This window comes from Plectropomus leopardus, chromosome 8 (genome assembly GCF_026936395.1).
Source record: "Plectropomus leopardus strain MGB_pleo_1.0 chromosome 8, ASM2693639v1, whole genome shotgun sequence".
NCBI lineage: Eukaryota > Metazoa > Chordata > Actinopteri > Perciformes > Serranidae > Plectropomus > Plectropomus leopardus.
In genome coordinates this window covers 22,543,803-22,556,619 of record NC_142183.1, presented here as the reverse complement: position 1 = coordinate 22,556,619, position 12,817 = coordinate 22,543,803, and the positions used below count along the sequence as shown (strand labels likewise).

Sequence of the window (12,817 nt, the reverse complement as noted above, 5' to 3'; positions counted from 1 at the left end):
ACATGATAAAATACTTTTCACAGTCCATGCTATAAAATCTGCCAAATGAAAAATCTCTCTCAGCAGGCAGAAGCTGGTGACAAACTGACTGGGTGAAGTCCTCAAGACGTCCCTGGCAACAGATGAAAAGTTTCTGCTGTTGTGTCAAACAGACGAGGACAGAGGGAGTGACACACAGCCTGATCCAGGTGTCAGACTGTACAGTACAACAGCTAATAGAAGAGAAGGAGAAGAAGGGAGGGATAGAAAGAGGCAGGGAGGGATGTCTCTCCCCCTCCCTGGCCTGTCAGTCAGTCACAGAGGGGGACAACGACAGGCCACAATGGGGCCCTTCAGCGCCTGGCTGAAAGTTGTAATTTAGCATGAAGAGCCATCGAGGGGCGAGCCTAAATATAGCTCCACATATACATTGTGTCTTGTAGAGAGAATAGCAATTAACAGCCAATTAAATGAATGACTGGGGTCAGCAGCAGCAGCAAACTAATGGTGGGTGTGTTGCTGCGCTACCGGATAATCCAAAGAGACAAAGCGAGAGGTTGGGGAGCGAGAGGGGGCAAATTTCTCCATGTTTTCTCTTTTCTTTTGAGCAAGGCAGCATAATGAGATTTGAAGGGTTCCAATTATCTGTCACCTGTGCTTCACATACTGCGCGTGGCTGCCATGTAAAGCACTCAGACATATAACTATACTGTATGTCATCCTGCACGCATGCACTCCAACATCAATGCATGCGTGTCATCTTGATGAGAAGAGAAAGAGGGAATATCTGTGTTTAGACAGTGCGTTTGCACAGAAAAAGCTTGCTTAGATAGGTGCACCGTGTGTGTTTGTGTGTGTGTGTGTGTGTGTGTGTGTGTGTGTGTGTGTGTGTGTTTGTGTTTGTGTTTGTGTTTGTTTGTGGTGCAGCCATTGCATCATATTGCTGTGTGCATGTGTATTTCACCAGTCGTTCCTGTCCAGTATTGATTGGCCAGTAGGTGACAGCTTTACTAAGTCACTGCAGTAGCCTAAGCACAGCAGAACAAGTCCCCCTCTAATTGCCTTGCCTTTGAAAAGGCAACTCCTCGCTTCAAAAAACAAGGCGAGTCATTAACGCCGTTCTGGCAGACCCCCCCCCCCATCCCCCCCCTCTGCTGCAGCTGATAACACCTTGTTTGGAGCCAGTGATCAAGGCAGAATCATCTCCTCCTCACTCCCATCTCCTCTGCAACTCCACCTGCATAATTGCCGCACCTAACCTTTTCAGTGCTGCCTCCGCTGGGAGTCAGCCAGCCAACCCAATTGGGCTGCAGGTATTAATAGAATCTCATTTCATGCTTCCATCGAATAAAACAAAGGTTGGGTTTCACCGAGCAAGTTTGATCTTATTACTGTGACTGTCGAGAAGGTAAAGGTGCAGTGTGAATTGAGAGAGGTGTGTGTTTGCGTACGTGCATGTGCCAGCAGGGCCATGTTATTGACGGGAGATAACAAACAAGGTGGATGATCATGTTGCCAACCCATCAACAAGTTCTCCAAAGTAAGTGAAAAATACAGCGTTTGCATTGTAGATGGAGAAGCAACACATTTACCGATGTGGTGCTCCTCTCTTACACCACTGGTTCAGTTTTGGTTTATGATCCATCTACGCGTACAGAGATATTGTGAAAACATTTTCTCCCCCTCCATTTAAAAAAAACTATTCTCTTGACACAACCTTCACTTTGCAAACTATTTCTGTCCACAGTAGAATGCAAAAAGGACTCCAGATGCTCACCGGCATTAGCGGTCTTGACATGAACTTTTTCAAAACACCTAATGGAGATCTTAGTTGACTCATTCAATATAAAAATGACGGAACTCACTCAAACATACGAGTGATGCTCTTGGCATGCCAAAATGTTCCTTTCATTCTTCATCAACAACAACAATCCTACTCTGTACCGTGTCCTACCATCTGCTGGTTTGACCAGGCCTGATCCAAACAGACACTGTAGCCTGTTCTCATTCCGAACCTGTAAAATAGTGCCGCCCTCTCAGTGTTTATGGCGCAAGTGCACAATGCCAAAAGGCACTTGCTGCCTAACAGGCAATGCTGCTGGGCGGCGTCAGCTGAGGACATGGCCGAAACATAACTGGTCTTGTTATTTTACACGCTGTCTGTGGTCAGACAGAACCAGTTGCGTGCACATGAAACGCAACAGGATGGCGTTGGGTTGAAACGCTGCCAGTAACCATGTGATACAAGGAGTGCAAGAGCGCCTAGAGAGTGGGTGGGAGAGGAGGTGGACGGGTTGAACAAAGCCAGACTGTAATGCGGCAGTCAGGTGTTCGCCTCCCATTTGAATGGTATGTTTTTTTTGTCTACACCTTACCACGTGCCCTTTTCCCCAAATTCTAACCATCTCTACCAGCATGTATGGTTTTTTTCACGTCCTGGTTCGGTTTTCTATGTGCTTTAACATATGCACGTGCAGTGTCATCCCACCCTGTGCATTCTTTTACGTCATCGTAGCGGCATCCTGGAACGTAAATATCAGACGCAGAGGAAAAGCTAACTTGTAATATGTAGATGTGAAAGTCCACTGCAAAGCTACAATATGTGACAACTTGGGATGAGAACGTGTTGGACACTGAGATGGGGCAAAAACACTGGGTGCAACAGATGCCTCCATTTGTCTGTGAAGTGGTGCAGCAATGCTACATTTTAGTGCAAAGTAGTCATTAGACCGCCACTGTTGTTTCTAGCGTGCGCTCATTACACAAAGCAACAATGGGCATGTCAGAATTAAGGAGATTTCATCATCGTTTCCTAAATGCTCTGTTTTACATGTCCAAACACATCAACAGTAACCAAATGTTTGAAAAATCTGCATCTTTGAGCGTGTTTTAAAAAAATCTTGATTTAGGGACTCAAACTCAATTTGTAGAGGCTAACATGTAGAGGAAAATATCATTTTTCAAAACTATCTTACGATGGGGCCTAGGTGTAGGCACAAACATAGTTTTAGGGAAACATTGTGGTTTGGGTTAAAAAGACACATTGATAAGATTTGGCAGGATATAGGGGTGTTTGGCCTTCAAAAAGCATGAATTTGCTTTTACAACAGAATTGGGCAAACTGAGTAAATGGAGCATAAACATGCTACCAGGGCCTACAATTAAGTTATTATTAATTAACTGGTTATTATAATTTGGGTGTTTGAGTTCATTCTGCTGATCCTCTTTTTTATTCAAGTACTTTTTTTTTCAAGGACCAATAAAAAAAACAAACTGATTTTCAAGATATTCCAGTTCTTAAATTTCTTAGTGCCAAGTTTAAGTACATTAAAATGCCTCGTATGAACCTTGTAATTAATTTTTGAATTCAAAAATTCAAGTACATGAAGCGTCTTGTAAGAACCCTCTAATTAATTTTTGAGTGCAAATTTCAAGTACATCAAGCACCTTGTACAAACGTTTAAATGGGATTTTTAAAAAAACATAACATAAAATAGGTTGGATCAAATATGATTGACAAGTACAACAGGTAGATACATGAATAAATGTATAGATGATCAGTGTATTTCTGGTGTGATCAGGTACAGGACAGGTAAGTATTATTTTTAGAGGTTGGCATGTAGCCCTGAAGCAGATATATGTATGTCAAAGAGAAAAGTGTATTTGTGATAATAACATGTGGATGCATTTAAAAAGATCCTTGAACACAGGACAACCAGTTAGCCAGTTAATGATGCTGATCATATATATTTTATTTGCAGGTTGGTGACTGGTCTAAACAGAGAAGGGGGAAGCAGCAGCAGGACATTCATTCTACAAAGAGGTAAGAGGAAGCACAAGTACGACACAACCTAAGGTGTTAGGGGATCTTTGTTGTCACAGTTTCAAAAATAAACACATTTTCAATCCAACACTGACTGTTGGTTGGAAACAGGAAAGAAAAATCAGTAAACTGTGTTAAATAGTACAGTTAAAAAAATTAACAAATGAATAAAATTGGGATGATAATGAAGCATACTGCTTAACTTCCACTTGATGGGTGCATATCCCTAAAAGTTGAAAAAACAATATTTAAAAACTCAACTTGATACATTTAGGGTTTCATACACGGCTATACGGATAAAAACTCAAACCTCCTGGCACTAGTGTTTAAGTCGGATGTTTTCTTGAACCATCCATAGACCCTGCAAACCCATCACCAGAATAAATGTTGGCATTGTTAGTTTTGGCATGCCACAGATATATTACATTTGTACATTTCATATGTAGCTAATATTTTTAAACTTCAGGTGTCTTTACGTTTCAATTTTATGTTGTAAGGACGCTGTGGTTAACGTGAAGTTATATTTAGGCACAAAACCTACTTGGTTAGAGTTCTTCAACAATTCGTATATCTTACGAAAATGTGCATACAACGGTTTGTTTAATATCTAATGAAGTAGCACCCAATAACTGGTGCAGAGTGGGTTAGGTTTAAGAAAAGAAACATAGAGACGACATACCTTGAAATAACTCAGAGTTCATTTGGTTTCACACAGACCCAAGCACTGGTCTCCAGGGAGAAAGTCCTGTGTTGGTTTGCCCAATTCCTCATCCTAACCTTCCTCCTTAAGTGGATTTTCACTTCACTTTCTACATTCTTCATTTACTCCCGTCAGTGCAATGGTCACATGACCACAGCCTCACTGATGATGTTGATTATACATAAATTCACTGGCTCATGATTATGTGGGTTATATAGGAATTGTGGTGCATTACTTTTCACAGGTATGCGTACATACATCAGTCTAACGTGTAGGTTTAAAATACCTGGTTTTGTTGTTACAAACATGTCTGGAAAGTCCCAAACTTTTGCTTAAAAAATACCCTCTCAGCTGGTCTCAGTAGAAGTCTGCTGCTGTGCCAGCCATCTCACTTTGTCCAGCAACATCCCCATGTGCATGTAATCTGAACGATGTTGCAAGAATGAAAGGTAAATGTCACTTGAATGTGAGCATATGTTGTTTTGGGGCTTTTGCTGAGACAGCTGATACTGATAATATCTGACGTATGTATGTTTTGCCATCATGTCTGATGGATAAGAGAAATGGCTCCACATATCAAGCACTTACACTAGTCGTGGTTTTGGACACACTGATGTGTGAAGGAGTGAGTGCAGGAGGTCCTTAAATTTTATTGTCATCCTCTCTATATACAGTATATTTCACATAGGGTGAGTTCATCTCGTGGTTTTTATGTTTTTATTTTTCATTATTAATCCTGGATCTCCTCAGTGGTTGAAAATGAATCTGTACAGTGATTTTATGGTCAAATGGATACATGTGGAGGTTCATGACCTTTCATTGCTGCAGTTAAATGATACTCATTAGTGGCTAAAAACTCAATGAATTACTCTCTTAGTTAACATATTTTCCATTTTTTTGTCAGTGCAGCTTCTTCATGTTGACTTCCTTTAATTAAATCCCAAATTAGAGCCTGGTTGTCCAGTTTGTAATGTGCCACAGAGAGCTTCTCCTGCTCATGAATCATGTATGATTTGTAAAAGATCCCAACGCCGTGAATTAAGTTTAAAGGTGAATTGTTGTCAGACGACATGACATGTTATTTTTTTCCTAATTGCCCTTCCTGGACGCACAGTGAATCACAGTGATACCAGTATATCAGCCTCTGCAGGTGTGAATGGCACAGAGCAGCACGCTCTTCGTAGCTGAACATGAAGCTCCTTAAATGTGCTTTTTCCACCGTGGGTCCTTTTGACATGCCGCATTTTAATGGTATTGTCCTACCATTTAGAGATCAACACAAGCCTCACCACGCACACGCTGATGTGAGCAGCTCGTGGATGAGATGCATCTTGGGAAATCTCTTAAATGAATGCACAGTATAGAGAGCGGCAGAGCGAGCTTTACGCTTAACAGCCAAATCACTAACATCCTGAGGAATGCATGGCCACATTGGCATTTAAAATGTTAGCCTTTTATCATTAGTCTCTCTCTTTCTCCCTCTGTCTTTCTCCCTGTTTTGTCTTCCTGCTTCCCGCTCATCTTTGTATCTTTTAGCTCTGTAACCAAGGCTCTGGCAGACACTTTGCAGGCTGTTTTTCTAGCCTTAATAATGCATAGTTGTTGTGGGTGATGTGGCGAAGGCAACTTTGTTCAGGGAATCCCTGGTGTGACACAAATTGATGGAGATCTATGAGAATCCAGCTTGTTACGAGGGAGCTGGGGCCGTTTATGAGGAAGGGGGGCTTGGTGGGGAGGTGTAAGGGGGCAGATAGAAGGCAGAGGAGGAGGGAGGGGCGCAGCAGGTCACCGAAGACCAGCCACCAACTCTCATTTAAAAAACGATCGAGAATGACAAAGGTTTGCTTTCATCCTGGGTTAGAGAAAGGAACAGAGAAACGATCATTATACAACATACGCATACAACCCCACGTCCACGCGCGCGCACACACACACACACACACACACACACACACATTCACACAGTTCAGTGAGTCTGCTAGCCTCAGCTCAAACCTTTGTAAATTAAAAGTCTGACCAGAAAAAGCATTTATGTGCAATATGTGCAATAAGGAGGTGTGTGTGTGGGTGGGCTGCTGTCTTAATTGGGAATTAATGAGGGGGGCAGGGTGAGGGTACAGTAAGAGAGAGAGAGCGAGGGAGGAGGGGATTACCTTGCAACAGTATGGTGAGTGGGAGGGATTCTATCTGGTGGACCGATGGGACAGGGATCTCCCTAGAAACAGCTGCCACACCCTTCCCGGGTGCACACAAAGCGAGATACACTCACATCGTGGAGACTTTTGAACAAGTGAGACATTAAAAGACAGAAACACATGAACCACAAAATATCAAAACAGGAGGTGCAGTAAAAATGTTGCCAGAACAGTGCTCACTGTTTTGTGAACAAACCTTTGAGTGTCAGTGCAATAAAAAGGTTTCTCCTCTGAGTTGTGGGGATTTACTTGCGGCACTGCTGCAAGTCTGTAGGGACTGCTCCACTTTCACCCATAATCTCTCATTTTCATTCGCATCAGAATACATTAATGAGAAATGAGACCCTGCCATATACTTCATGGGCCTTTCAGAGAATACTAAATATAGTAGGCTGTCTCTTTCTCTCTCTCTCTCTCTCTCTCTGTCTTTCTTTCTGTCTCTCTTTCTTTCTTCTGTCTTTTATCTTTCTTTCTTTCTTCCTCCCTTCGTCTCTGTTTCCACACCATCTCCGTCGGTTCCTTTCTCTCATCTATATTTATGTACTCCATATTGAAAAGTTCTTTTGCGATCAGAGCGAAGCTGTGCGTGGCTCCTCACTGCAATTACTGATTAATTACAGGGAATTAAAGCAATTAGAACTGCAGAGATATACAATTAACGAACACACGCTTCATGACGCCACACACAGGCTGTGCAATCACTAGATTGCAATGCAAATACCTCTCTTTTAATCTCTCACACAGTTTTTCTTTCATTTTCTCGTCCCGCTCTCTAGCACTTCCCCAACACACACACAGCAGGGTGGGGGCAGGTTTTCCAGTTCATTAGATAGTATTTAATTTGAAAACACCTCTGTGTTGAGGGAGATGTGAGTCCTCCCGAGGGATGAAAGCTGAAGCAGGGGTGGGCGATGAGAAAGGGATTCCTCCATCTGTCCCCCAAAGTCTCACAAACTGGAGACGGCAGACACCAACAGCTTCTCAGACACCAGGGGAATAGGAGGTGAAGTGATCTTTTTGATGGAATTTGAGCTGACTTTGTTAAAAAATAACATACGGCACTTATCTTTAATTGTATCCCGACCTACATACACAAACAATTTCAATCTTTCTGGCTTTTTCTGAAGACAATCACTACCAATAAAAGGATTTTTAGATCTTATCTCTATCAATGTAATAAGATTAAAGGTATAGATTGAAAAAATAGGAAATATCCTTTCTTCATAATAGTTATGTAAGAGTTTCAGCGCCAGTGTCATGTCTATGTAAATATTAAAATTCAAATTAGTATGCACCAAGTTTGAAAGCGAGACTGATTAAGTAAGAGATATAAAAAAGAAGCTACCACTGTACCAATTGTACCGGCCTCCATGCTGCTTTCTACTCTTGAGGCTACAAACCTGTTTTCTGGCCTGTCTGTGAAACAGTAAAACTAAACTGCTTACTCTGCTGGGCCTAACTCTCTTTCACTGACAAAAAATCTGCTAATGTCTTCTCTCATCCATCGATGTGATCAGCTGTGACCCCCCTCTCCATCGTCTGCTACCGCCACACATACACTGGCAATCTGTGGGAAACACTGAGAGCTGTGTACACTGCTCCAGTCTACTGGCAAAGGGAAACAAGGTTATCGCCTTCTTTTAGCTGGTTTTCCCATATTTAAAAAACACACATACACATGCTTATTTGGGTGGAAAGGGGTAGACCTCAGTGTAACTTGTGTAGAGCAGCAGCAACAGCAGTTTCTGCTGCCATAAGTGGTAATTATGATGTTGTTGCTTTTTTGTCAGGCTTTAGCAGCCGATGTCCAGTTTACAAATGGTGGAGTACAGGACCCCCAGAGCTACAAGCAAAATGCTAACTACACAATCATCCAGTCTGAGGTATGCTGGCTAATGTTACGCGAACAGAGTGCTCCCAAAACACTAGCTAATGATGCATAATTAACCTAATGGTATCTAGCAAATTAAAATATGTCAGATACCTTTCTATCTGACTGTGGCCTGTACTTTATAGCCTAGACTACATTTTGTATTTATAATCATATTCACTGAATAGTGTTTTGTGTGAGTTCAGCAGTATTTTTTAAACTTTTTCAGTAAACAGCAAGCGGATGGTACTTTTACCTTTACCCCTCCAAAATGGCCGACTCGCTGTTGATGATGACAGATTCCCATTTCGTATTCGAAGGGGAACAGACTTCAACTGAAAACCAGTATGGAGAGAAACGAAAGCAAATCTTCAAGCAAGGTAAGAAGGCTTTACTTTTACTTAGCCGTCCCTAATTGTGCATATGGATGTTGGCAGTTTCCTCCAATGTTTCTGTTATGGTCACTTTCCTTCCTTCCTTGTTGTTTAAATATGTTTTTTCAAACAGTTAAGAGACACACTACTACCACCTACTGCTATGGATTGTGTCTTAGCTGACTTTACTTTAAGATATTTGCTGATTGTATCTGACTAGAGTTAGGCGATTGCACTGATATATCTGCTATCGGCAGTTGGCTGAGGACATTGCCAGTTATTTTTTGGTGGTTGATTTTTGTAATTTTATTTTGCTAATGTAATGCTTCGCCTCAAAAAAATGGGTGAAACAATGTGAGAAATTGGTCTGAGTATGCAAGACTATTTAGCTACAGACTCTGATTTAGCAAGCTAACCCAGTAGCACAAAGAGGCCAGCAGTGCCAGAGAGAGACTGCGAGAAAAAAAACAGCGTGTTCACAAAGCAATTTTGTTTCAGGGAAAGAGACTTGATTTCAGAAGGTGTTGTATAAGGAAAATGTGTCGAAGAATATTTCCTTTCTTGACATTTTGTGTGTTTATTTTGTTTATTTAATAGACTAAAAAAATCAGGGAGATTTTGGAACTTTGCAAAATCCTCCTGAAAAAATGGAAAATGTGGCGTAGGCAGATCAATAAGAAAATATTAATACTTTACATATCATGTTTTTGCTTTGAACATTTATTCTGGCATCGAAAGGGTCAATACTAAAAAAGGGATCAGTTACTCTCTCCTATAAATTTTACCTATTTGTGTTTCAAAAGTAAAAATGTCTGTGTAAACAAAGCTTCATTGTTGTGAACATCTCGTACATGTACTCTTTGCGTCTCCGCTGCATGCGAAGTCCACCACGGAGCACACCCGGGCTAGTTTAATCCGACACATACCAGGAATATCCAGGTATATTCTAGTTATAAATTAACATTTTAGTCATATCAGATCCTCAGCATTTGTTTCATTTTCAAGCTGTGATTGGTCATTATTAGCTGTTATTTAAGCACTGATTATACACCCTGTAAATGATTGCATACAGCTTTACCCTACATGAACGTATATAGGCTGTTTTTAATAATAAAAAGTATATGTATCCATATCCATATTGGTCTCGGCTTAAAACTAAAATTTTTGGTAGTTGACCCCTAATTGCATCTTTACTGTGATAACAACATTTCAGGGTATTAATTTATTGAGCCAAGAAATAGCATGGTATATAATACCATTTAAAACCACAAAGTATTGTTTTTACACTGCAAAAAAAAACCAACCCAAAACAACATATTGTTCAATTCATCTGCACACATAGAATTTTTTACTTTCTCCACTGACTAATTGAAAAGAAACAAAGTCAAAAACAAACAGAGGCATTAGGCTGATTGTCTTGCTGTGATGGTAGACAGGTGCTGGGTGACATAAAATTAGAATACAGCCAACACATCAACAGCTTCATTGAAGTGTCATTGGATGAAAAACTTCCTGCAGGTAACTGCAACAAAATAACAACAGGGTGTTTTTCTGCTCTGTTCTGATTTGAAAATCAGGGATACATTGATCAACTAAATATATTCAGTCATGAATGTGTCATGGTTGCTCAGCTGCTTCACAGTGCTCGATTCTAAGCCTGTGTGGAGTTTGCATGGGTTTCCTCATGATGCTGTTTCCCTCCCACACTCCAGGAAACGTCGTTAGGTAAGAATGTGAATGTGAATATGACTGAGAGAGAGCGTTTGTCTATCTGTGATGGCCCTGTGACTGACTGACTGGTGATCTTTTCAGAGTCCCCGCTGACTGTGAAAAAGATTGAGTGGGTAGAGACTATAAATGAATTCTTGACTTTCTCACCCAGTTCGACGGAAATGTGATTGTGCAAGAGTTTCTGAGGCTCCAGTTAGCGTGAATCACCGAGAGTTAGTGCTGCAGAAAGTGATTTCCATCATCTGTTCTGTCGGGATACAACAAACAATTTCAAACGCAGGGAAAATGGTGGCAGAAGCTCAGAAGCGCTTGAAAAAGGGAGCATACTGTAGTAAACACACATTTCACTGAACTAATACAGGCATAAACTGTACTGTTATTATACAGTAAATGAAAACTGACAGCGATAACTTTGACAGCCTAAAGACAAAAAGGGAGATTTGGTAGTCTAGGGGCCTCGTGGTCCCCTCTCTTGAGTTTCCACAACAATAACATACATTCACACTGAGCAATGCATAATTTGAAAAGCAGAGAGGTTGAAGGAAAAACAATTTGTGTAAACAGGTGAAGGGAAAAAAGGGTAAAGTAAATAAAACCTGAAGAGGAGAGATTGATAGGTGACAGGATGCTCCTCTACTCCTCTGTCTCTCTCTCTCTCTCTGGCACTCAGAGTGTGATGCCCTGAAGCAATGCCCACGGATACACTCTCCTTTTTTCCCTCCAACCTCTTTGCCTTTATTTAACAAAAAAGCACACCATCTCCGTGACTTGTATGAACTTTGAGCTCTGTCTTTCTTTGCCTTTAAAAACTTTTTCTCACTTGCACAAATACATCCTGTGCATCTACACCTATCAAAACTGTGCATCACAATAAAACCTTTTTAATATTTCCTTACAGTGACTCCAAAACAGACCCTTGGAGTCTCTCAGAGCTTATATAAATGCTGAAATATTCATATACATACATATTTGTTCCCTTCATTTTTTTTCTTGCCCATTTTCAAAAAGGAACATTTTTCTGCACTTTAGGATTTGCCATATTTATGAGGAGGGCAGGAAGCGTCCCCACGGCAACACAGTGACTCATCCCAGGGCCCTGCTGCAGTGAGGAGACGAACCTCAGACCGCACACTCACACCTGCTGCAACACACACACACACACACACACACACACACACACACAAACACACAGTGGAAGAAATAAAACATATTGGAGAGGAGAGGTCAGTGTTCTTAGAAAGAGTCGTCATTACAGTCAGCGACACAAAAGAGGTCAAATGTTTTCAAAATGATTCAGTACTGATGTCAGTTTGAGTTCATTTTGATTTCAGTAGTCAGTAGCTCTTAATAACCTGCAACTAACTAGTTAAATTTTACGAGAAAAAAAACAACAATGCGTACTTACATGAAATAAAGGAGGTTTAGGCTGGCGTTCCATGTAATAATATAAAATAAAAACTGATGGAACCTCAGTAATTAGTCTCGTGTCCTCATTAGAGACAAGATGAAGGATTTGCCGTTAAATCTATCAGAATCCTTTCAGTCAGAGGAGAGGGGAAACAACAACAATCAGCTAATGGAGATCAGTTCAGGTTAGTGTGTCACTGGTAGAAAACACAACACAGCAGCTCTGTGAGGATATATTGCACAGCGGTGCTCTGAGCTAAATGCTAACATCATCAGTCTCACAATGACACTGCTAACATGTACAGAGAGCCAAAGAGTAGCCTAACTAGAAGTCTGTGGGCTTAATGTATTGACTCGACAGAAGAGGCAAGTCGAAGGGCTGCGGTCAAGTAAAATAAACACCAGATACTTAAAAGCCTCATTCCCTCTGCACAAAAAACATAATGCTTTTTAATGCAATGGAAATACATACAATCTGCATTCACACCTGAAATGACTCTGCAGTAGACACGGGAATATATCGCCCTTTACTCCGATTGGCATTGACTGGAACACCAAGGTGAATGCACTAACTTCAGCTCTTTACCATAGGAGATGCAATGACGTGGCGTCACTAATTACTGCTTGTCTCCTTCTAAGTAGTGCCAAAACATTAATCCAAATTAATTTGCACCGGGTTTAAAAGAGAAGTAATCACCGTGATGTTTTCACAGGCCTCTGTCCATGCTACTTTCTACT

General features: G+C 41.1%; 1 long non-coding RNA gene across 2 annotated transcripts in view; it reads left to right on the top strand.

Moving 5' to 3' along the window:
• LOC121947727 (uncharacterized) overlaps nt 1–12,817 on the top strand; it is a 137,064-nt gene that overhangs the window by 41,761 nt on the left and 82,486 nt on the right. For both annotated transcript variants that reach the window (XR_015777280.1, XR_015777279.1), the window contains exons 9-11: nt 3,741–3,802; nt 8,488–8,580; nt 8,797–8,947. This is a non-coding gene — a long non-coding RNA (uncharacterized LOC121947727). The remainder of the gene's footprint in view (nt 1–3,740; nt 3,803–8,487; nt 8,581–8,796; nt 8,948–12,817) is intronic.